The 25,528-nt window shown below is 38.9% G+C and overlaps 1 protein-coding gene, 1 long non-coding RNA gene and 1 other non-coding gene across 6 annotated transcripts in view; 1 reads left to right on the forward strand and 2 right to left on the reverse strand.

Moving 5' to 3' along the window:
* Window positions 1-4,004: 4,004 nt before the first annotated feature.
* Window positions 4,005-6,367, reverse strand: LOC139158158 (uncharacterized). Its single transcript, XR_011557601.1, has 2 exons — window positions 6,127-6,367; window positions 4,005-4,432 (listed from the first exon to the last, which is right to left on the reverse strand). It is a non-coding gene; the product is annotated as an uncharacterized lncRNA (long non-coding RNA).
* On the reverse strand, window positions 5,318-5,449 carry LOC139158207 (small nucleolar RNA SNORA3/SNORA45 family). Its single transcript, XR_011557609.1, has one exon. It is a non-coding gene; the product is annotated as a small nucleolar RNA SNORA3/SNORA45 family (small nucleolar RNA).
* A 1,041-nt stretch (window positions 6,368-7,408) lies between the features above and the next one.
* Window positions 7,409-25,528, forward strand: part of TRIM66 (tripartite motif containing 66) — a 76,895-nt gene continuing 58,775 nt past the window's right edge. For 2 of the 4 annotated variants that reach the window (XM_070763644.1, XM_070763639.1), the window contains exons 1-2: window positions 7,409-7,553; window positions 21,081-21,402. The gene's annotated coding sequence lies outside the window, so the exon portion shown is untranslated. Of the gene's footprint in view, window positions 7,554-8,015; window positions 8,118-21,022; window positions 21,403-25,528 lie in introns of those variants that run through there. The other 2 variants (XM_070763641.1, XM_070763640.1) reach the window with 2 other exon arrangements.

Below are 25,528 nucleotides of genomic sequence, written 5' to 3' on the forward strand. Positions count from 1 at the left end.
CAAAGGCATGTGTGCACATTATTGTGCCTGTGCGAGTGCCTCACCCATAATTCAATGCCTGGGAAGAATGAAAATTGCCACCTCCCTCTCCCCTCCCCCCCCAGATTCTGGAGGCTAGAAACAGCCCATTCCCCAACTTCTGGTGGGCCCAGTAGGCCTGTTTTTCATCCTTCCCTGGAGCCTGGGAATGCAAAAACGCCTTCCCACATCCCCCTGGAAGCCTTCCGGAAGCGAAAATGCCCTCCCAGAATCTCCGTGCGAGCCATAAATGCTGGAGCTGAGCTAGGCTGACGTGCTGACATGGCTCCGTATGCCACGGCTTGCCATCAATGTCCTAGGTTGACAGTGTTGGGTAGGAATAAAGGACCCGGATTGTGGGGGCAATATGCTGGCTCTGTTAAAAAGTGCTATTGCTAACATGTAAGCCGCCCTGAGTCTAAGGAGAAGGGCGGCATAAAAATTGAATAAATAAAATAAAAATAAATCTATCCCTTGGACAAAAAGGAAGCTAAAGAAATAAGTAATATAAATGCAAAACTACACCCAAGGCACATCACATGTCTTGACCATAGTCTAGCTCCGTGATGGTGAACCTGTGGCACGCAGAGCCATATGGGAGGGCATGTGAGGCTTTTTCATGTTTTAGCTTCAGCGTGCTGGCCACCTGATTTTCAGCTGTGAGAAAGCTTTCGTCCTCCGGATGCTTCAAGGAAGCTTCTCCTGATGTCCCGGAGGCAAAAAAAAATTCCCCCAATGGACAAACTGGAAGTTTGGAAAAACACACTTCAACTTTGTCCGCTTTTTTCACCTACCAGCAGTGGTAGGTTCATACTGGTGTCCAGAGTGCCGCACCAGAAGGAACCCACTGATGCAATTTTTGGTGTCTCCTGAGAAGGAGCTTCTCAGCTGTTCTTCAAAAAAGACATTAAGATGAAGGCAGGCTGCAGGGCTTCTGACACGAAAATGCCGGGGGGAAATTGCATCTATGGGTTCATACCAATGGGGCACTCTGGACCATCCTGGTTGAACCTACCACTGCTTACCAGGTTTCAGAAAGGCCCGTGTGTATGTGTGAGGGTGGGGTGTGCATGCTAGCACACCCACACACCCTTTTGACACATGAACCAAAAAAGGTTCACCATCACTGGTCTAGCTGTAGAAAATTAGAATACTACATGTGATCAATAAAACAAGGATTGTACATAGAACAATATTGGACTTCTGAAAAGTATAAGCATGCGTGTGTACTTAGTACATGTTGAGGCAGTAATTGCTGCAAAAGGAACCCAAACTTCACACTGGACTTCAGGCATCTTACTGTGTGTGCCTCTCCGTTCTTCCATACTCTGGGTCCTTGGTTTCCAATGAGATGCAAAAGTTTCCAGTCTGTGTTGATTTGCAGAGCCATGTCATCTGCTGGTGCTTCATTAGGTCCATGGTCAACACAGCGGTCTACCACTTCATGCTCCCTTATGCGGATGAGCTTTATGGAGATGCTGACTTCAATTTTCCAAGACTTGGCACCTGCCCACACTACCAAAAGCACCAAAACCTAGTTCAAGGACCATGGGATTGCTGTGCTTGATTGGCCAACAAACCTGAACCTCATAGAGAATCTGTGGGGCATTGCCAATAGAAAGATGAGGGACATGAACAATGCAGAAGAGCTGAAGGCTGTTATTGAAGCATCCTGGTCTTCCATAACACCTCAGCAGTGCCACATTGCCACACCGCAATGAGGTAGTAATTGCTGCAAAAGGGACCCAAACCAAGTACTGAATACATATGCATCCTTATATTTTTTAGAGGTTTGATATTGTTCCATATGCAATCCTTATTTTATTGATTGCATATATTTTAATTTTCTAAGATGGTGGATTTGGGGTTTTCATGAGCTGTACCCCATAATCACAATTATGACAAATCATGGCTTGAACTATCTTCCCTTGCATGTAATGAGTCATATACTGTATTACATTTTACCTTATAAGTTGCATTACTGAAATAAATGAACCTTTGCATGATATTCAAATTTTTTGAGTTTCACCTGTATGTACTAAGAAGGAATAGGAATTTGTTATAACAAGTTTTGTGAAAAAATGAAAATGCAGGGTGTCTGGTATGTGCCAGATTAAGAAAAAAAAACATGACATGGGACATTAGCACTTTCTGAACAATGGGGTTCCATATTATTCCCCAACAGTGGTTTGACTCAATTGGTGACTATGTTGATAGACCATTTGGAAAATACAACTATGTAATTACTGATATGGACCCAATGTGATGTGTCCAGAATGTAAGAATACTATTGGCAATAAACTGACCAGTGCAGGATATAAAGGGCAATTCATTTTCTATAATTTTAAAATTATACTTCTACTGGTGGAAGAAAAAAGCCTTTTTGCAGTTGCACTGTAACATCTCATTAGCTACAATTTTAAGATTGTTGTACAGATACTATAGCCAAGCCAGGTAACCCCCATCCTATATGCAGATTTCCTTAACCAAAGCACTTGTTATGTAGTCGAGGGTAGAACAATGATGGCAAACTTGTTTCTGATTGCATACCAAGTGTTGGTGCACCCATATTGTGCGTGCCGGCACCAACAATGCAATGCATGCACCCGCGTGCTGTCCCACATGTCCACCATCTGCACATGCCACCCCCTCCCCAGCTCGTTTTGGACCTGGAAAACCTGCATCAAACTTTGCCAGCGTGGTCTCATCTTGCCCGCCTCGCACTCCGGGCAGCATCTAGCATGGCCGTTTGCACTGGCAAATCTTGGTGCCTTCTAAGGGAGCATTCCCAGCCATTGTGCCTTGTACTACTTACTGCAGCCACCAATGAAGCGGCAGTGTGAGAAGTGCCGCCACCAGGTGCAAGAGTGGGGTTGGCAGCAATAGAGCCGGCTGGGGTTTCCCTCCCAGTTGTTTTTTCTTTCCAGACAAGCCCCAAGCAAGCGGTGTACACAACTAAGCGGTGCACAAACCTCAGTGCCGCTGCCTACACCGCTTCCAAACGAGCCTCCCTACATTATTTGATTTCTATGCTGCCCTTCTGACTCTCCTGAAACATAGCTTCCACACTGAATAATGCGACCCGACATTGATAACCCGCTCAAGAGCCCACCCTGAGCTTTTCCAAGTGCTCGCTTCTCTAGCGAACGAGTTGTGAGCGCAAAAAGTATTCCCCTCTACTTGCATGCTGTTTATTACTGGCTCTTCACCCCTCCCTGCACCCAGTTAGTGACCGGTGGTCCTGGGCATAGTTCCCTCTAAGCTGAGCAGGTGAGCAATCGCTCACTTAAAAATCATCATCAACTCAGTTTTCCAAACCTGCCCAGAAGCCGAGAGGGAAATTTTATTATTATTTCTGTGTCGCCCAGTCCCGAAGGGACTGTCGCTCAGACACTATACTTTTCCGCCCACCCCAAAAAAAATTTAGAGAGAACACTGGTCCTGGGTAGCGGTGTCTTGTTGGTCTTTTGGGGTGGGGGTCGTTGGCAGAGCTAGTAACAACATGCAAGTAGAAGGGGAGCACTTTTGGTGCTCACAACTAATTTGTGCCGGGTTTTCAGAAGAGATTGGAGGGCAGGCTCCTTCTGGGTGAGTGAACACTGGGGTAGTTCAGCGGGGAGGCTACATACAAAGACCTGTTCGGAGGGACCTGGGTGGGGTGAGTCCTGCCTAATTCAGCCATGGTTTTTCTCTTCCAGACCAGCTCCCAACAAGCTGGTCCAAAGTCACGCAGTTTGCTGTGTCTGAAGTGATAGTGGAACTCATGGCCTCACAGCGGTACTAGAACTCATGAGTCACAGTTAATGCCTTAAACTGCTACACCAAACTGGTTTCCCATAATAAATAATAGAAATAATGTCATAAGACACATCTTACTATATGAATAAAACAGTATACAGTATTGCCAACTGAAGTTGTAGAATATGGCAATTTCATTTCAGTCCTCAAAATCTGATGCCCAAATAATTAAGCAGAAATCAAACAGCTTCAGTTTTTAAATATTTTTATTGAAATATAAAACTTTGAAATACTGTACATGTTTGTAAGCTGCAGATGAATCCTGTAATCAGTTACACTGTTCTAGCATAAAACAATGTTTAAAGATGAAATCTATCTCACCAAGCATCAGATCCTGTGACTTTTATAGAATTTGGTGACATAATATTAGCTAATATTGCATCATTTTCTATTGGTCATCAATACTGACTATGGTAACATACTATCCATGGTGTAAGTTGCATCATGCATTTTATAAACATTACTTCATTAGTTGGTTACTTATATCATGGAAACTAGAGCCAATATACATTTTTATATTTCATATTTGTTTTTAGCACCTCAAAATTATGTAAGAACAGTTGTTTTCATTCTCACAATTTTTTAACACCTTCTTTCCATTGATTCTGTAGTAACCCTGAAAAAAAAAGGGAAAAAGTCAGTATTTAATCTATATCAATTTACTATTATATGATCAGGCTTGTTGTGTCCAACAGTTTATAGCGATGCAGCATTCTTTCTTCAATTACCAAAATTGTGGCATGCATCAGTCCCTCTTCAATAACCAAAATAATAAACATCTTTTACATCTGCTGGCTACACCAGATCTTCTTCCTGAGGCTACTTCTTCCAAGTCACAGATAATGTTCAAACATTATGATGCCAAAAAGTCAAGTGTTTCCATTTTTTTGTCCACCCCAATGCAACTCTAGTTCCATGAAAAAAGGTATTGTAATCAGAAGATTTCACTTACTGTTTGCCAAACAATGTACAAATCTAACAAAACCTGATATGCTAATATCTACAGAAATACATAGGACAGAGATTCTAGATTCTGTAATTCTATGGAGAATTCTACACAAACATCTAAAATTAGGCAAATCCTGACTCACTGATAGAAAATTTCGAAATTTGCTAACTACATTAAGTTTAAAAATATACCAAAGGGGGAAAAATCAAAATCAATATCTACTTCAAAACATATGAAATGATTGTAATAGTTCAAAGAATAATACAATAATCAATAAAACATGTGGCGGGGCACAATTTCAGGTACCAGTGAAGCCCATTTTGAAATCTGATTGAGTTTTATCTCACTACCAAGCAATAACTTTTAAATACTTTATTTAGAAATAACATAATTGAAGTAGTTATAGTATTTCATTTCCTTTTTGAATATTTTTTTAAGAAAGCAAAATACAGGTATTCCTATCCTTTTTGGTTTTGTTTTAAATTTCATTTTAAATTGGTCACAAGTTATCTCCCAACCCCAGCAAAAAAAAGAAAGTTTGCTAAAATTCCTACCTGTTACCAACCTGGCAACTGACTCTGCTAATGAATCACAGCGTCAGTGAATAAAGGTCAGTTATTATTCTTCGAGGACTATAGCACACCATGATGACTGATGGCATCTAGATGTGACTCTAGTCTCGGTCACAAATGTATTGCTTAAAGACTTTTAGCCTAGCAGATTAATTCCATCTGTATTTATGATACATATTACAGCTGTATTATTAGATGCAGCTTTCAAAAGAAGCTGACCAAAAATTAATATGCACCAGCTGTTCTCAAAGCAGTAGAAACCCAGGAATATTGTACATGTTTAGGTTTGGGGGAATAAAGGATATAAAAAGATTTGTGTACAACCTCTGTATTATGATAACCTGTGTAGTTTGAAAATATAGCAAGGAGGCTTGAGGCTCCTTAAATTTTTAGCTTTATGGCTCGTATTTGCTCCATCTAAGAAACTTACTGAAACATGTGATTTCTTCAGGATTTTTAATAACCTGTTGCTGTAAACTTGCAAAACTGCTTCGAGTCTACAGGTTTAGGCTGAATCTTGGAAATCGTCCTGAAAACCCAATTATTTTGGTCTTCGCTATTTCTTTTTTTCTGCAGAAGCGCAACATTTAATTTTTAATTGATCTCATTTAAATATTTTAAAATATATATATATTTTCCACCCTCCCATACCTAAAGTATTGCTAAAGTATTGTTTAGGCTTTCCGTGTTCACAAAATCTAACGTATATAATAACGTAATTCCAATTATTTCATTTAAAAATACCACCGATTTTTTTTAAAAGAATCAAATAAAACCAACCGACGCTACCTTTTGGTTTTCTCCCCAAGAGCTCCTGGCAAGACTAACCACCTTATCGAGCGCGGTACAGAAAGACCAATGAAACGGAAGACGGGCTTCTTTTTAAACGTCGTTTCCCAGCATGCTCTCTGAGAAAAGACGCGGGAAAGGGAAGCGCGGCCATTCAACATCCGATAACGGCAGGAAAGCGCCGGTAGTCACTATGGTCCGTAGAGTGACAAGTCGTGCTAGCCCTATGGTGCTAACTCTATGGTAGAAAATTAGAGACATTCATTCCCCATGGCGTCCTTAAAGTTATACAGTACTACTTACGCTAGTCTCGAGACTCCGCCTCTCTCTCAATAACAATGATGTCATCCCGCGGTCTGAGGCGGCATTTTTTATTTGTTCGGATAAGGCACGTGGCAGAATATAGGGCAGCTGTTTTGAGGCGGGAGGTTGAACTCAAAGTTCATCTCCTATTAAGCTGAAGTTGGAGATTTGTTGGCGGTTCCTTGTCGTTTAGTTGAATTTGTAAAAATACAATTCTTACTAAGCCGCGCGTAGCAGATTATTTCTTAGCTTTTTTTTTGCTCGTATTTGCTCCAAATCGTAGCTTGTTCATCTAGGAAACTTACCGAAACGTATGATTTGTTCAGGATTTTAATATTCTGTTGCTGTGAACTTGCAAAAAATGTTATGATTATTTAAAAAAAAAAACCCGTATAGCAGCATTACACAGAAGTGTGCATGTTGCTTCCTGAAGCTTTTTTTTTAAGTAATGATTACTAAAGAGATTATTGTCCCATTAAAAATTGACTCCCAGATAATTGGAATCAGAACCAATCAGAATAAATTCCAGCCATGTACTTCATAGGTGGATATGTATAGTAAATTTTTGAAAATATTTTTTTCTAGAAAAAAGGTGGGGGTTTTGTCTTGCACTTTAATATGCTTGATTCTGTATCTGTTCAATGAAAATTGCACAATATGCATTAAATACTAAAACCCCAAAAGGTTAGAGTTGCAGTTTATGATGAAGAGAAGATGATAGTTTTCTTGGAGTCACAACTGTGGAATAGTAATGGAATTAATTTTAGGAAAGAATTCAGTGGCTAGAATAAGTGAAAATGATTGCATGGCAACCAAAATTAAAGTAGGTCAAATAGTATTTTTCCACTTGAGGAAAAATATTCTGTCAGGATTTGGTTACAAAGTTTTTGCACGGTTTGCAAAAAGAACCAATGAGCTGATCTTGGAAGAAATTCACTGATACTTGAGACAATGATTACCAAACAGAAACGTAAATACTTTGGAGAAATGATGCAAGTATGAAGAATTAGCAAAAAACTATCATATGGCAAAGGGAAATGGAAGATGGTAAATGGAGGTCATCAAAAAATAATTGGAATGTGTCTGAAAGAGCTCAAAATTCTTGCCAAGAAGGGATGGAAAGGGTGAGCATTTCTCACAGTCACCAGAAACTGAGCATGATGCTAATTAAGATATTCTGTTATTCTATTGTACTCCTTCTTTATGATATCTACAGCACAATACAAACCTATATGTGTCTACTCAGGAATAAGTCCTAATAACATAGTGATACCTATGTTCAGGTAGGTGCATATGATTGTAATTGTCATTTTTAATAATATGGTGAATGAAGGTTTTTAAAAAAATATTCAGGTTTATTTGTGGTAACTTGAAGATGCATCAATTTCTTTTCCCAATAAACAGTGTTTCTATTACTTTTAATCCACAAAATAATTAAATATAACATTTGAGGGTTCTTAATTATAAAGTATCATGAAGAAATGGATGTAGACTTAAAATTTACATCCTGAAAAATTGTTTTGCATTATCTTTCAGAAGTTGTTCATACTTGTGATTTGATAGAGTCAAATTCCTGTCTCTGTTAAGAGTGTATCAGATTAGGAAAAAGGAAGAGAACCTTGGACTTTTCATTGAATCCACTGGAAACACTTTATTTTCTGGTTTGCAAAGATTCTGTTAAACCAGGGGTGAGCAATTAATTTTGCCATGGGGCCGCATGAGAAATTGGGATGGTTTTAGAGGGCCGGACTAATATAATTAACTCAGTTCTACCCAATACTGTATATATGTTTACGGTTTTTTTAAATTTTCTTTTGTTAACACCTGATTGGCTATACAAGGTTTTGTTGGTTTATAGAAAAATGTATAAAGAAAGAAGGAAGCACTTTGGCATAATGGTTAATAAGTTATAAACGTAATTGGTGTACTTTTTGAAGGAACATTAAGGAGGAAATTTAATTAAAAGAAAATGTAACTGGATAAGAAAATTAGGAAAAAAAACTTTTGCAACTCTTTTGATGATTGATATTAGTTACTAACAGAATGCCGCATTTTATTCATGGAAAATTAGATGACAATCTGTATTGTTTGAAAGTAGTATGTTGAGAGAAAAATTTAAAAAAATTAACCCCCCCAAAAATCCTTCCTTCATCTGTCCCTCCATTCATTTCATTCTTCCTCCTTCCTTCCTCCTTCCTTCCTTGTTCCCTCCATTTCTCCTTCTTTCCTCCCTCCTTCCCTCCCTTCCTCCTTCCTTCCTCTCCACTTCTCTTTCTCCCCCTCTCCCTTTTCTTTCTTTCTCTCTCTCTTTCCCTCTCTCTCATTTCCCCCCGCCAGTTCTCTCTCATTTCTGTGTATTTCTCCCTTTCTCCCCCCTTCTCTCTCATTTGTTTCTCCTCCCTTTTTGCTCTCATTTCTCTCACCTTAATTTCTGTTTTTCTCTCTCTTTCCTCTCCCTTTTTCTTTTTCTCTCTCAGGCTCTCTTCGGGTGGGGGGGTGCAGCTGCAGTGGCAGGCAAAGAGCCACTTTCTTCAGGGAGGGGCCATATGGGGGGGAAGGTTGAGTGCAAGCTTTAAAAAGAAAGGCAGAGGGAGGGCGAGGCAAGAGCTCCGGTTTGGACAGCGCTGTCACCCGAGCAATGGGAATGACTGCCCCTTTTCCCCCACAGGATACACACACACACACACACACTCCTGCGGCGCTGCCCAAACCGGAGCTCTTGCCTCGCCCTACCTCTGCCTTTCTCTTTAAAGCTCGGGGCAGAGTGCTCAGCTTCCTCCCCGCACCCCCCAGCACATGGCCGGGCGCAGAAGTTCGCCCTGAGGCAGATAGCCCACAGGGATTTCTCCCCGGCCAACAGCTTGGGAGGAGTAGATCAGCTGTTCGACGGGGAGAAATGGCGCCAGCTCCAATGTGCGGGGTGGAAAACCCCGCACGGTGTTTGGTTTTTGCCTGTGTGGCCATCCCAGATAGTGGGCAGGCCGGTCACAGATAGCAGGCGGGCCGGACGTGGGCCACCCCTTGCCCAGGTCTGTTTTAAACCAATGTTGAGAACAAAGTTAGCTGATATTTATGTACCAAATATTCAATTTTATTCATTTTTATATTTACTCTAATATACACAAGTTTAACAATTATATCAGCATTTTATAAAATCACAAAAAGGTTACATTAAGTCATGAACATATACTATTTTGGTGTGTTTTTTGTTTTGCCAGCAAAATGAATCTAATAGCAAACTTAGTCTGAACTGAGTGATTGTCATTTGAAAACAGGATAACACCGTAATTCATCTTGTATTGAGTTCACACTGTACTATATTATTATGTGCATGCTTGGGATTGCTTTTCCCTGTAGTATCTCTGAACACCGAATCCCTAGGCTGCTTTTTAAAATAAAGAACAGATTCTACAATTCACGGCTGTGAGCTGTGAACTGTTGTGGCCAAAGCCAAGGGCAAAGCTGCAAATGTGAGTATAAATATGCTGCACATATTCACATTAGATCTGTGTGGTGTTTGCTTGTTTTTTGTTTTTGAAACTGATAAAAAAGCTGATTAACAGAAATTATAACATTTTAAAACGTTTGGTTAGAACATTAGTAATTAGAAATTTATTAACCAATCAAAAACCAGAATGCTGAACAAGGTAGAAAAGGGGAGACAGAATCCCTTCATAATTCTATGTGCTTATTTTTTTTCTTGTATAAATCATAATATATTTTTTAAAAAGCAAACGAGATGAGGAGAAAGGAGAGAGAAGAATCAATCAACAGTTTTATTCTCATAGGTCCATGCAAGGGACCAGGTGCAAAACTCTAATTAATATGTTAGGATGGAGAGGAAAGAAAACATGTCAGAATTTTATTTAAATGAGATTACAGGCAGCATGAAAGAGATGATAGTGGAGAATCGGCTACACTTTTCTCATTCACATTAAAACGATAACTTATTGCATATGGTTGGTCTAATATATGTTTACTATTCTGTTTGTCGGAATTGATTCCTGAGTTCTAACAAGGGTAAGGATGGTGGTGATAGGTTATATTTGCCACACTCTAATCTACATTGCCTTCATAGCTGACATGTTCATAGGCTAGAAAGATGATTTACCATAGAGATAAGGAATGCTCAAAAACTACTTAGTGATCAGATGTGGGAAGACCATAAGGAACAAGAATATATTTTGAGTAGCTCTTGATAGTTTTTTTAGGGGGGAGGAATTTGGGGGGAGAAGATAAAAGCGGTGTAGCACTGTTGTGGCACAAACACTTTTGATTACTTGCATTATGACATCTTAGGCAGGCGTGAAAGGGATGAAAGTGGGACACAATGAGATTTTTCTTTTTTTTCTTAGAGGAAAAATGTCATGCCTTATGAACTCATCTGGTTAGATTGGACTAGACTGGAGTGGAATGAAATAGAATATAATTTTTTATTGGCCAAGTGTGATTGGACACATAAGGAATTTGTCCTTGGTGTATATGCTCTCAGTGTACATAAAAGAAAAGATAAATTTGTCAAGAATCATGAGGTACTATACTTATTGATTGTCATAGGGGTCAAATAAGCAATAAGTGGCTTGTCCTCTGTCCTGGTGCTTCTTGACCTCTCAGCGGCTTTCGATACCATCGACCATGGTATCCTTCTGCGCCGGCTGGAGGGGTTGGGAGTGGGAGGCACTGTTCTTCAGTGGTTCTCCTCCTACCTCTCCGGTCGGTTGCAGTCGGTGTTAGTGGGGGGTCAGAGGTCGACCTCTAGGTCTCTCCCTTGTGGGGTACCTCAGGGGTTGGTCCTCTCCCCCCTGCTATCACCGCTGGGTGAGATCATCCAAGGGCATGGGGTGAGGTATCATCAATATGCCGATGATACCCAGTTATACATCTCCACCCCATGTCCAGTCAACGAAGCAGTGGAAGTGATGTGCCGGTGCCTGGAGGCTGTTGGGGCCTGGATGGGTGTCAACAAACTCAAACTCAACCCAGACAAGATGGAGTGGCTGTGGGTCCTGCCTCCCAAGGACAATTCCATCTGGCCGTCCATTACCCTGGGGGGAGAATCACTGACCCCCTCAGAGAGGGTTCGCAACTTGGGCGTCCTCCTCGATCCACAGCTCACATTAGAGAAACACCTTTCAGCTGTGGCGAGGGGGGGCGTTCGCCCAGGGTCGCCTGGTGTACCCGTTGCGACCCTATTTGGACCGGGAGTCACTACTCACAGTCACTCATGCCCTCATCACCTCGAGGCTCAACTACTGTAACGCTCTCTACATGGGGCTACCTTTGAAAAGTGTTCAGAAACTTCAGATCATGCAGAATGCAGCTGCGAGAGCAATCATGGGCGTCCCTAAATATGCCCATGTTACACCAACACTCCGCAGTCTGCACTGGTTGCCGATCAGTTTCCGGTTACAATTCAAAGTGTTGGTTATGACCTATAAAGCCCTTCATGGCACCGGACCAGATTACCTCAGGGACCGCCTTCTGCTGCACGAATCCCAGCGACCAGTTAGGTCCCACAGAGTGGGTCTTCTCCGGGTCCCGTCAACTAAACAATGTCGCTTGGCGGGACCCAGAGGAAGAGCCTTCTCTGTAGCGCCCCGACTCTCTGGAACCAACTCCCCCCAGAGATTAGAATTGCCCCCACCCTCCTTGCCTTTCGTAAGCTGCTTAAAACCCACCTCTGCCGCCAGGCATGGGGGAACTGAGATACACTTTCCCCCTAGGCCTTTACAATTTTATGCATGGTATGTTTGTATGTATGATTGGTTTTTATATAATGGGTTTTTAACTGTTTTTAGTATTGGATTTTGTTATATACTGTTTTACTGCTGTTGTTAGCCGCCCCGAGTCTGCGGAGAGGGGCAGCATACAAATCCAATAAAATAAATAAATAAATAAATAAGGAAACAATCAATATTAATAAAAATCTTAAGGATACAAGCAACAAGTTACAGTCATGCAGTCATAAGTAGGAAGAAATGGGTGATAGGAATGATTTAAAAATAGATGCTGCAAACAGCAATATGAAATGTAAAAAGAGACAAATGTGAAATTTTTCATTTGGGAAGCCGAAAACAGATTGCCTGAAATGGTTGTGAAATTAGAGAATTGGTTATTATGTGGGTGCAAGTCAGTAGTAGGACTCTGAAGCACTGCTTGGATTTGATTCCCAAAATATTTCTTGGAATGCTTACAGTGGCACGAATTAAACACTTGTGTATCATTCTTCAATATAACCATGCCTTTTTCCAGGATTCTCCCATCGCAGCTGTTTTGAATTCTTGTCAGCCTTGCTGATAGTTCGTGAAGCATGCCTAGAGGTTCTAGCTCTAACTTTATTGTAAAATTCCATTAACAAAATCTTGTGAGTCTGAAAGTATATCTCCTCCTTCTATCACCTTTACAGTTCAAGAACTAGGAAAAGTTTTTTTCCTAAGATGTTTCCCATACTATATAGAAAATACACCCCCCCATTTGGGTGGAGGGTATTAATGCTCTCTGGTGGTGCGCACATTGATCACTGAGCACATTGTTTTATCTTGTGTGAATGTTTTCTTGTAATAACAATTTTAAAAAATTATATATAAAAAGAGATGTTTCCCACATCTACATTCTTTCTACAAGCTCAGCTGCCACCTCTCTGACTGAAGTCTAGTTTGTGGTCCTTCCATCTGTCTCCCAAGTTCATTGCCACATACCATTATAATTAGAGAGAGGACCTCAAGGTAGCAAACGTAAAGCTGTAAAGTAGATTAGGCTTAAGTAGAATGACTGCCTAGTGTCACTTTGGCTTTCCATGAAATAGTGGAGGGAGAATAGTGGAGGGGAAATTTGTAGACATAAATTTTGCTTCAACAAGCAAATATGGTTTGTGAGAATAAGAACCAACTATTACAAACAATGTTGTTCCTCCCATGTTATTAATCATAGTATTGCCAAATTCTCTTTTTAAATTGTTTAAAATGTTCTACAATTATTTTAGTGTTAAGACTTTATGTTCTTCATTTTTCTAAGCACATCTCATCATTTAGACACTCATTTCATTTCAACATTTCAAATGTTTGATAAGGAAACGCATGACAAGGAAGAGGAGAGAAAGAGACTGCTGTTTTATTTAGATAAAATTATCGTGTACAGCTATGCCAAAGTTACTCTCTCACTCTAGTGTGTGTTGTTAAAAATGAACACATTAAAAATGTGTTGGAAAATGAATTATTTATTACCGTCGTATTTGGAAATGGTTGCTAACCAAGGAAGTAACAAGATGGGTACCGGTATATGGTCTTGTTTTTGGTTTGTATTTTTCTAAGTTCCCTAGAGCTGTTAAAAGAGTAACATCAGTTCTCTAAATAAAGTTGATTGTTTCATCCAACTCTTTGAATCTTCCCAGAAAAGTTCACATGTTCTGAGGCATTTCTGGCTGGGGTGGGTTGTGAAACTTTTTTATCCAGGTTGTCTTAGAACAGAGTTTTTCAACTAGTGTGCCGTGAGACATGGTCAGGTGTGCCGCGAAGCTCAGAGAGAGAAAGAAAACGAGAGAGAGAGAAAGCAAGAGAGAGAGAAAGAAAATGAGAGAGAGAAAGAAAGAAAGAGAGAGAGAAAGAAAGAGAGAAAGAGAGAGAAAGAAAGCAAGAGAGAAAAAGAAAACAAGAGAGAGAGAAAGAAAGAAAGAGAGAAAGAAAGAGAAAAAGAAAGAAAGCAAGAGAGAGAGAAAGAGAACATGAGAGAGAAAGAAAGCAAGGGAGAGAGCAAGAGAGAGAAAGCAAGAGAGAGAAAAAAAGAAAGAGAGAGAGAAAGAGAGGGAGGGAAGGTGGGAGAGAGAAAAACATAGAGGGAGGGAGGGAGAAAGAGAGCAAAAAAGAGAGGAAGGTGGGAGAGAGAAAAACAGAGGGAGGGAGGGAGAAAGAGAGCAAAAAAGAGAGGAAGGAAGGAAGAGAGAAAGAAAGAGGGATGGAGAGAGAGAGAAAAAAAAGGAGGGAGAGAAAGAAGGAGGGAAAGAGAAATAGAGCTAATGGGAGGAAGAGAGAAACAAATTTTGTCCAAATTTTTTTTAGCCCCCCTGCCCCCCTCAATGTGCCCCAGGGTTTTGTAAATGTAAAAAATGTGCCGTGGCTCAAAAAAGGTTGAAAATCACTGTCTTAGAATGAGAGAGATTTAGTGGTAGAATGAAAATGTGATGAGGAAGTGATGAAGCTTTAAAAATTTGCTTTAAATAGACATTCAAAAACTAGATCTGTTCATCCATTCTTAAGGAAAATTATCAGAAAAATCCCAATTAAATGCAAATTAGAAATACCAAAAAGACACAAAGGAACACTAACAATCACCTGGATGAATATTAATTTTTAACATAGGTGAAAAAGACCTTTGCTATTGGTTCTGACAGTACATTCCTTTTAGACCATGAATTTGTTTTATTGTTGCCCAAGCTTGCTATCTTTGAACCAGGAATGATTTCTGAATACTTGTACAGGAAGCGATAATGTCTGATTAGCCACATTTTAGCGGCTAGAACTTCCCAAAACTGAAGATGGTAGAACGGGTGCAGCATTTTTTTATTGCAAATTTTTGAAAAAAGCAAATTATAATTATGTATGCTATTTTGACCAACTTTATATTATTGGTGCTAGATTATAGGGATTGCAAGTGAAATTGCTTTGTTGAAACCTCTCCAAAGGCAAGTGATGCAACTTGTTACACATTCCCCTGTCTGACAATGAATACCCCCTAGTTTTAATTACACATTCACCCTGAGGTGTAGATGAAGGCATCACTTTATTAATCACGTCAGGAAGGACGGGCAAGAAAATAAAACATTGCAAGCAGTTTGCATAAGGGTAAAAGTTTGCCGGGCAGGATGAGGCCCACTTGGTCCTTCTTTTGCTCCCCACTCAGAAGGCAAGTTGAACAACTGAGTTGGCCAGGTAAATAAAAAGACATACAATGCCTATTTTGTCTTTAAAACTCTGCTGCTAGGTCCCATAATTGGGCCTCTGAGAACATGTGAATAATACTAAGTGTTCTAAGCATTTAGGTAAAGCTCTTGGAGATTTGTTATCTTAACATTTGCATAGAAGAAGAAAGATTAGCCAGAATGTGAAACAGCTTGGCATGGGAGAGGTTGAATCGATCAAACTGAAGTAAGTTAAACCCCAATATCTCCATATCATTGTATGAATCGGTAGTCAACTATAGATAATCTAAGAGTAAAGTGTTGGGGGTTTGGGGATGACACTATGGAGTCCGGTAATGAGTTCCACGCTTCGACAACTCGGTTACTGAAGTCATATTTTTTAGAGTCAAGTTTGGAGCGGTTAATATTAAGTTTAAATCTGTTGTGTGCTCTTGTGTTGTTGTGGTTGAAGCTGAAGTAGTCGCCGACAGGCAGGACGTTGCAGCATATGATCTTGTGGGCAATACTTAGATCTTGTTTAAGGCGTCTTAGGTCTAAACTTTCTAGGCCCAGGATTGAAAGTATAGTCTTATAGGGTATTCTATTTCGAGTGGAGGAGTGAAGAGCTCTTCTGGTGAAGTATCTTTGGACATTTTCAAGGGTGTTAATGTCTGAGATGCGATATGGGCTCCAAACAGATGAGCTGTATTCGAGGATGGGTCTGGCAAAAGTTTTGTAAGCTCTGGTAAATAGTGTGAGATTGCCAGAGCAGAAGCTACGTAGGATTAGGTTTACAACTCTTGAAGGCTTCTTGGCTATGTTGTTGCAGTGGGCTTTGGCACTTAAATCTTTTGTTATTAGTATACCAAGGTCTTTAACCGAGCGGAGATTATCTGTGATAATTTGATTATTCGGTTCGTATTTGGAGTTCATATTCTTCTTGCCAATGTGTAGGACAGAGCATTTGCTAGTTGAGATTTGGAGTTGCCATGTGTTAAACCACTCAGAAACAGCGTCAAGGTCTTTTTGGAGAGTAGCTGTGTTATCGGTGGTGTTGAAGAGTTTTACATCGTCGTGTTGAGTTTCTTAGTAAAAATTGAAAACCCAGGTGATGCATATAATTTTACTGGACCATTCACACTGGTCTATGCTTTTCCGGACAATCTGGGTCTGTTCACTTTGTTTTCTGTGAGAGACTTCAGGCATTGTGCTAAGCCTAAAATGGCTTAATGATGATTTGCTGAATTATTGCACATTTGTCTGGACCGGGGCTGCAGAAAATGCAACTTGGGGCCCTGACTGCATATCTTTTATGGCTCCCAGATCTTGAGCAAAGGACCCAAATGATCATATACACACCCCTCCCCCTTTGATCCATGGGAATGGGTTAAAGGGTCAAATGGTTAAGTATTCTAGGGGCTTAAAAACGTCTGGATCTCCTTCCCAAGGGTCGCAACCACATCCGGATGAGTATGGTCTCAACATGCTTTGCAAAATCAGATACAATTCTCAAGCTGAGGGAAGTATTCCTGTGTGGCTGTAATATGACTTATTTGTGCCTGGCATAGATCAGTGTGAGACCTGGTTACACTGTATAAACAAAACAAAATAAAATAACAGATTGCCCAGATAAATGTCTTGATTCCAGAACACAGCTTGTTCTTCACTATTTCCTAGAATGAGGCCACAACTGAAAAAACATACTACCGCTATGTGCTGGTTTAAGAAAGACAGATAAATGCTCAAAAACTAATCACTTCATCTGAAATAGTTCAAGTTCAGTTTGATCTACTATAGCACAGGTCATGAAATAGAGTGTATTGTCATTTCTCCCCCGTTCCATTCAGTTTTGTCAAATTTTCATAAACTGCCCGGACAAGTCTCTGCAGTTTTTTGGCAAGATTCTTCAAAAGCAGTTTGCCAGTGCTTCCTAGGACGAGAGAAACTGGCTAGGCCAAGCTCAGCTGCTGGCTGTATGCCTAAGGGAAGACTAGAATTTAGGCTCCTGATATCTAGCCTGATGTTTTTAATCACTATGCCAAACTGCCTCTCATATTCTCAAATATTTAAACATTAATATATGATTAGTTCACTATCTCAGAAGATGCCTAAAATAGGGTTGCTATTGTGTTGACAGTAAAGCATCCAAGCAAATCATTGGTGGGTTGTTCCCAGTTTAGCCTGGTTCTAAGAACTGATAGTGCTGGCAGTAGGAGGCTCCGCCCATTTGTCCAGGATGCTCCGCCCACCTGCCTGGGATGCTTCTGTGCATGCGTAGAAGCGGTGCGCAGACGCATGAATTGGTAGCAAAAGATTTATTTATTTATTTTATTTATTTTGTCCAATACACAATGGGGGTTTTAGTGGGTATACTGTATATCAATATACACATAGTAAAATACATGATGAATGTTATAGAGGAGATACTCATAGTAAAATATATCTAAGAAATAATAGAAAAGAAGGTATAGTAATAGAACATATCAATGAAAGAACAGAAGAAGAGATATAGGAATAGAAGAAAGGTGATATAGGAGAGCAATAGGACAGGGGACAGAAGGCACTCTAGTGCACTTGTACTCGCCCCTTACTGACCTCTTAGGAATCTGGATAGGTCAACCGTGGATAATCTAAGGGTAAAGTGTTGGGGGTTTGGGGATGACACTACGGAGTCCGGTAATGAATTTCACGCTTCGACAACTCGGTTACTGAAGTCATATTTTTTACAGTCAAGTTTGGAGCTGTTAATATTAAGTTTAAATCTGTTGTGTGCTCTTGTGTTGTTGTGGTTGAAGCTGAAGTAGTCGCCGACAGGCAGGACATTGCAGCATATGATCTTGTGGGCAATACTTAGATCTTGTTTAAGGCGTCTTAGTTCTAAACTTTCTAGGCTTAGGATTGAAAGTCTATCTCGTAGGGTATTCTATTTCGAGTGGATATTTTTGGACTTTAGAACCCACTACTGAAGCAAACGTAATCTAAATGAATAAAAACTGGATATTGTTTTTAAGTTTTGGTGCACAATTATAAAATTGGTAAAGATGGGTGATAGTGGAATATATGACAGCTCTGAAAAAAATGTGTGTACACTGTATTTAATATTTTGTGGCATTATATATTGCAGAATTTTACTCTTTTATAGAAGTTTTGTTTGTTATTGAAGTCTGCAAGTTATACTAGATGTAGATTCTCAGATGTAAAATGCAGGATCTGATGCCCCTTGCTAGGGGACAGTAACAGGGAAAGTGGGCTGTTGCCTTCACATACTGCTTTAGGCTTCCCATTGGCAAGCCATATGATTGGCCACTGTGGAAAACAGGAGACCAAGTTCTGTTAGGGGTTGCAATAGGCTGTTTCTTAGATTCTTAATCCAGGAGATAATCAAGAGCCCAGGGGAATCTGTTTCCTTGGTGTTGTGTTTCTCACATTAAATGTGCCATGAAGGTACTACGGTAGGTAAATTAACCATCTGATTCGATCAGTTATATCATTTTGAAGCTGTTAGTACTTGTAATAATGTAGGGTTGATTGCCCCATAATATGGATTTGTTGAAATACTGTTGAATTCTATATTTTATGACTATAAGAATAGCGATGTACATCTGAAGATTTATGTTCTGAAGCTGACGGGGCATATGTACAAACTAAGAGAATCCAACCTGTTGCATGTTTACATTACACTGTAAGCCCCCGGAGTTACCTTGAATCTTGAGATGGTGGCATATAAAATTAATCAACAAACAAACAAACAAACAAGCAAACAAAAAGATAGATAAATAATGTTTTACCTAGAAATGATGCTCTTTAAGGTTGATGCAGCTTACTCTCCAAAACAATAGTGGAGAGGATTATATCTGTAAGTCATTTTGCAATGCAATCCATACGATTTTACTGGAGAATAAATCCATATTTGGGAATATAAAGCAACATAAAAGCAATTATGTTTCCTCCAAATCTAAGAATTCTCTTTTGGAGATAATTTATGCATTTATTTATTTCGTATGGCAGGTAACTCTTGTATACCAAGTAACTCTGGGTGGTGAACAATCCTAAAATAAATTAAAAACAAATTGCCATTCTAATACAAAATTTTAAATGTGTACATTGGCTGAGGAGAATATTGCAGTCCATGGTTGTTAAAACAAACAGGAGGCTGCTTCACAAACTTGAGGCCCAGGCACTGAACTAGGTATTTAGGGCCCTACAAAAGGCCAGCAGGCTTGGAGCCATCCTGCTCCAGAGGCAGAAATTACACACACACTTCTCTCCTGGTGTCTAATATTGATTTGCTGATTGAAGCTGGATCATGACAAGGTAAAAAGAATCTGGTCCCGAGCCATAAAGGGTTTTAAAGGTGGCAACTAGCCCCTTGAATTTCACCCAGACACTCACTGGCAGCTAGTGCAACTCATGAAGTGGTGGTGTTACATGGACTTAGTACCCAACACCATTTATTTACCTGTACAGCTGCATTCTGCACCAGTTGAAGTGCTAAATGCTTTTCATGTAGAGTGCATTGAACTAATCCAGATTGGATTGCAAGCTACCCTTCCCTTCTGGGCAATAGTGCGAAAAGTAATAAAGTCATCCTATCATAGGCATCATGACATCACGATGCAAATGATGTGAGTTACGTAAATTGCATCATGCACCTATTCCTTCCCCTGCAAATGCCCACAGGTAAAGTAAAAGTAGGGGAATGTTTATTTTCCAAAACGTTATATTTCAAGCCAAATTTGCTTTTGGAGTTTTATACTGTTGCACATTATTCTATTATATTTGTCAGTTGGAAAATAGTGTATTATGTTTATAATGTTAGATGCATCAAAGATGGTTTGACTTCTAATGACTGGACAAATTCCTGAATTTTTTTTTTTGGTAGCTAAAATAAATCACTATGAATTTTATGGTATGTTACTGGTTTACTATGAAAACACATTTTAGCCTTTTCTAGTTATTTTTGTCATTCCTTTGATTACCCGGATGTGGCACAAGTTGACATTTAAAGATTATTAACTGATTTACTTCTGCACCCTGAAGATGTGGGCAACTCTAAAATAAGCATCACATGAGTTAATGGCCTAAGTATTTTTGTTAGTTCATTCTGAATTACCTGTGACACTGTGGTTATTTTTACAGCATTTCCATAAATAGAAAGCTATGGGTTCAAACAAACAACTTAGTAGTTAATAAATTTAATCATAGCCCTATGGATGCATTAAGTAACATTAATTCTTATGGAGAAATAAAAATACTTTTCAAATACTAAAGGCAGCTTTTTTTAAGAAGCAAGATGTGTTAGTTTGGACCATGTAATAATACAAAACCTGAATTTGCTCTGTTGCTTTTTAAATACTGTGGTTTGACTTGTCTAATTTTGTCTTGGATTGCTATTTAAATTTGCTGATTGCATCATTCTTCATACGTACAAACAGTAAATCTCTAGGGAAAAGCTGAATACTCTTCCTCTACCAACAGAGGTATAATAATGGCATATTTAAAAGAAGTCTCTCTAAGATACAGGTACTACTGGAAAGAGACATGATCTTGGGCGTGAAATTCAGCTACTTTGATGGGTAGGAAACGGAATGAAATAGCTGGCTGTAAACAGTTGTTTGTAATTTGGGTTGCTGCATTATACTCTCTCTTTGTGAACATTTATTGCAAAATACGTTCTTTGGGTTGGGGGGAATCTAGTTGACAAAAGAGAGCTTGCTGAACTTCTCACCTGACTGTGGAATGGTATTTTTTTTTCCAGCAAACACGGGAAATAATTCAGAGGAGGTCTAAATGTAAGAGAAGAAAAACAAAACTTGTTTATTGATCTCTGCACCTGTCCATGTTGCTTAGTTTTTTTGAAGCGGGCATTAACAGAGAGAAAGAAAGAGAAAAAGAAAAGAAAAGATGTGTGAACCTTCAGATGCAGCACAAGAAAGTCTAACCTTTTTCTCGCAGCACCAATCCTGATGCTGAATACTCAAAGCTGTTTCCAGGGATTATGCTGTGCATGCTTGTCTGCTTAGTAACAACCCATTTCCTCATCAAGAGACTCTTAACTGACTGCTTTAGAAAGAGAACAGGTAAGCAAACATTATAAGTATTTTTCCCCCTGAAGAAATAATATTATGCAGGGCTTGGGATAAGGACTTAACGGTACTGATCGGAAGAGCTGTCTTGTCGGTTACGATTTATTGCCTGGTTATTTTTCCAACCCTTGCTTAAAGATATGCCGATGAATTTTGAACAGGAAAGCTATTGATGATTAAATAATATGTAGATTTAAAAGGTAACAGCCATCAGGCACACGGAGGGGTGGTGGTGGAGATTGGGGCATCTCTTCAATGCTCAGGTTTAAAATTACCAAGTAATGCAAGTCGGTGATGCTCTGACTTTGAATAACTGAAGGGCAATTGTTCTCTGTCTGTAGGATAAAAACAGCAATGTAACTGCCAGAAACTAGATGAGATAATATTTAGGTAGCTGTTCAAAAGGTAAAAGTTGATATGTGTGTCTGTGTGTGTGTGTGTTTGTGAACGTAGCTGATTAATGCAGTAACTGCATATGTCTTGATTTTGCTGTGCTACATCTGCTATATTAGCAGTTATATTTGGAGTGCTGCTGCTGTTGCCCTTGCTCCTTCCTTCTCTTATCTAAAAGGCTTGAAGGTCGTAATCACCTGCCTTGTCCCTGGTCCAGAAGTTTTATTGAGCTTTATTTATTAACCCATAGACTAATTCTAATTCTTAAACAATTATTTGTTTAAACTATCTCTATCTGTATACCGAACATGTCACATTTTTGGACGAGGGCTTTTCCCCCTATATCGCGTTGTACAACACAAGCTTTCAAAGATCTGCCCATTGGTGAAATCCACCCTAACCTCATTTTGACACATAGCAATTCCAGGGACACCATTTCAGATACAGTTGTTAAGCAGAGACGAGTGCAAATTAGAGCATATTTCCGCAGACTGCTTTTTAATTTGTCCTATTAAAATACAAATCCCCACAAGGGCATCATGCAGTTTTATTCTGCATCCCAACTCCAGCTGTCAGCACCGATGAATCGTACTGTAGAGCTGCCAGCTGTCAAGAAAAATAATCGTACTTAAAATTATTTCAGTTTAAAAAGGAAGCTTCAATAGTTTAAAAAAGAAAATAGTTTTAAAAGGAAGCAAACGTTATATAACACAACATATTTGCTACTTCTTTTCTCCAATAAAGTCTAGCAAATTTTCCTAGTTATTCTTATTTTCAGACACTGTGCCTGCTTGAATGTATAATAATGGTTTAGTAACACATTGTATGTTAACGTTATGTGTTTTTATTGGCCACTTTATTTAATAAAAGAATAGTAGAGGGGAAGGAGGTGCTGAATTTTCCTCTGCTTAGATTTTTCCGTTGCATCTTTGCATTGTCCCCCCATAGAAGTACACCAGCAAAAAGAAGTAAAGATATGATATCAGTTTGCATAAAATTTTCATATGCTAACTTAATGCAATTTATAATTTAATTTAAAAATGTATTTATTTATTGCTTAGCTATCCTGTTTTTACTCTTAAGAGTGTTAGTCAGTGCATGCTGAGGTATCCCCATAATAACAAGCTTGTAAATAGGTCTTTGACAAAGTGGCTGGTCCAGAGTCAGAGCTCTATGAATAGTCAGTTTTTTATTTATTATAAATCTGCATTTTTTTTAAAAAAAAGAAGCACAGATGCATTAATAATATACGGCCTGATTATGTTCGCATTAACCTAATGAATGTTTTGCTTTATGCAGTTAATAATTTATATCAAAATGAAGCAGTTTGACATAAATTCTTCTTGGCCCTGGCATGGCTAGGGCAAACTATTACAGAGATACCTTAAGAATGTGCAGTGTAACAAAACGTGTTGTATTGTTTCAGTCGTCCCACATTTACATGGGAAAGAACGTTCAAGCTGGATAATTTTTGTTCAAAAATACAGAAAGGAGAGCTTTATGCCACTCTGTAATTGAGTGGAACTTCCCCAGTCTAAGTTCAACATAACTATTATGCTCAATTAAGATGCTGGACATAGACCTGAAAACAATACCAATGAAGAGAAATGTAAGTCTGTCCTGTGTCCTTCCCAAGTGCTAAATCCTGATGGGTAATTGAACGACCACTGCTTTCCTCCCTACAGTTCTTTTACTTAGAGCAGGGGTCCCCAACCCCCAATTTGTGAACCAGCACTGGGCCATGGAATACCAGAAATCAGGCTGCATAAACAAGCGAAATCCCATCTGCGGGATGCAGGCAGCACAGAAACCACACCCCCTCCCGTCCATGAAAAAACGTCTCTCCAAGGAACCAGTTCCTGGTGGGCAAAAGGTTGGGGGGCACTGATACTTTCAGCTCATGGACTGATGCCTCTGTCATGTAATCAGGGGTGGGCTACTGCTCGGACAGGGTGGGTGGGAAGCAGCGGGGTAGCAAAATGAGCTCCACCCCAGAGCACCCAATTTGCACTGAAAGATGGTGAAAGAAAATGCAGGGCATCCTGCATAGGTCACGCCCACAGTGTGGTAGTAAACATTTTGGTAGCCCTTCATTGCATGTAATATAATTGCCCTTTATAAAATAGGAGTCATGGCAGTTGCGTTTCCAATCTTCTATTTTTGCTTGACAAGTGTGTAGTAATATAAATAAATTACTCAAATCAGCGTGGGGTGGATGTCTTCAAAGCCTTATTTTCCCAGCTATTTCCTATCATAATGAACAAATTCTAGATATCTACCCAAGAATAAAATCTGAATGTAATAAGCAAAGTGCTTATTAAGCGGAGTGCTTGCTATTTGCTGTGTATCTTTGATCTTATAAGTGGACTCTGCTATACAATTCCTGCATGCCTGAAAGAAACCACACTGGGAAATAACAGTGTATAACATGACTGGAAAAATGTTTGAGGTAGCCCAGGTTCAGGAAAGAGAAGAATGGGAGGGTTTTATCTAGCAGTTTATTATTTATTATTTTTATCTCTACAGTATACCGAAATTCGATTTAGAATAATAATGTAGGATGCCCATCACTTTACTCTTTTAAGAAATTTCTTCCAGGCTTCTAGATTTGTACTAAAATATTTTAAATACAAAAGGATTGATTTAGATGATGTTTTTTATTTTAAACGAATTCCTAAATTGTCATCACTGATGCTGTAAGAATAGTACAAAGCAAAAGCAATGAAAAAGCTGATTATCCTTTACATAAAACTTACAGTAACTATAAAATAGTTTTAATTTGCTATTTGGATTGCTGTTTTTGTATAGTTTACAGAATCTTCCATAAGGTATTCCTGCTGCAATTTCACAATTTGGTGAAATCTATGTTTAATCATTCAAAACAGTTATGAAATTAAAAAATAAAGTTATGAAATTTAAAAATAAGGCCATCAGATAAAGTTATTTTAAATGCTCATTTTGACTAGAAAGAATAATATAAATTGAATAACTAGATGATGTGCAAAAATGAGATTATCCATATTATGTGAGCAGGTCAGTAACACAACATAATTGCCCTCATATTTCCTTTTCTTCTTATTTACATTTGTTAATTGATAAGGACATCCTACTAAAGTAATGCTATTATGAAAAACATAATATCAAAAATAGATTTTGAAAAAGTAAGATATCACTATCTTAGGAAATTTATTTATTTTAAATTTTAATACCTTGGCAAAATTTGGATTATATATTTCAGTTCACTATTTCATCTTTATTTACTTCCATATATTTTCTAATAGAAATGAGATGCTATGTAAGAGCAAAATTTGTCTATCTCTTATGATTTCTTTAATGGATAGTGTTATATACCTGAACTAGGAAATCTTATGTTTGCCTCTCTGTTCATTCAACTAAAGCCTTCTTTCCTACTTTCATCACTTCGTCACTTACCCTTTTTGTTATTGTTGTGTAAGAAATATTCCCTTGTGAGTTTCCCTGAACTTTCTCTAGAAGAGCATGGAACAAATATGATGGTAGCAATGCATATTTGAAAGAAAGACAGTTAAAAACAAGTTCATTTGTAATTCAGCAATTACTGTGCAGGTGTCATTTTCTTTATAAGCAAGAGATGCAGCAACTTAGAAGAATATGCATAAAGCCCTCCCTAAATCATTATTGAGTAATTGGAAACATTGAAATAATAGTCATTGACACAAATATGATTAATCATAAGAATATAAATGAG

Source organism: Erythrolamprus reginae, chromosome 1 (assembly GCF_031021105.1).
Source record: "Erythrolamprus reginae isolate rEryReg1 chromosome 1, rEryReg1.hap1, whole genome shotgun sequence".
In the NCBI taxonomy this organism is placed as follows: domain Eukaryota; kingdom Metazoa; phylum Chordata; class Lepidosauria; order Squamata; family Dipsadidae; genus Erythrolamprus; species Erythrolamprus reginae.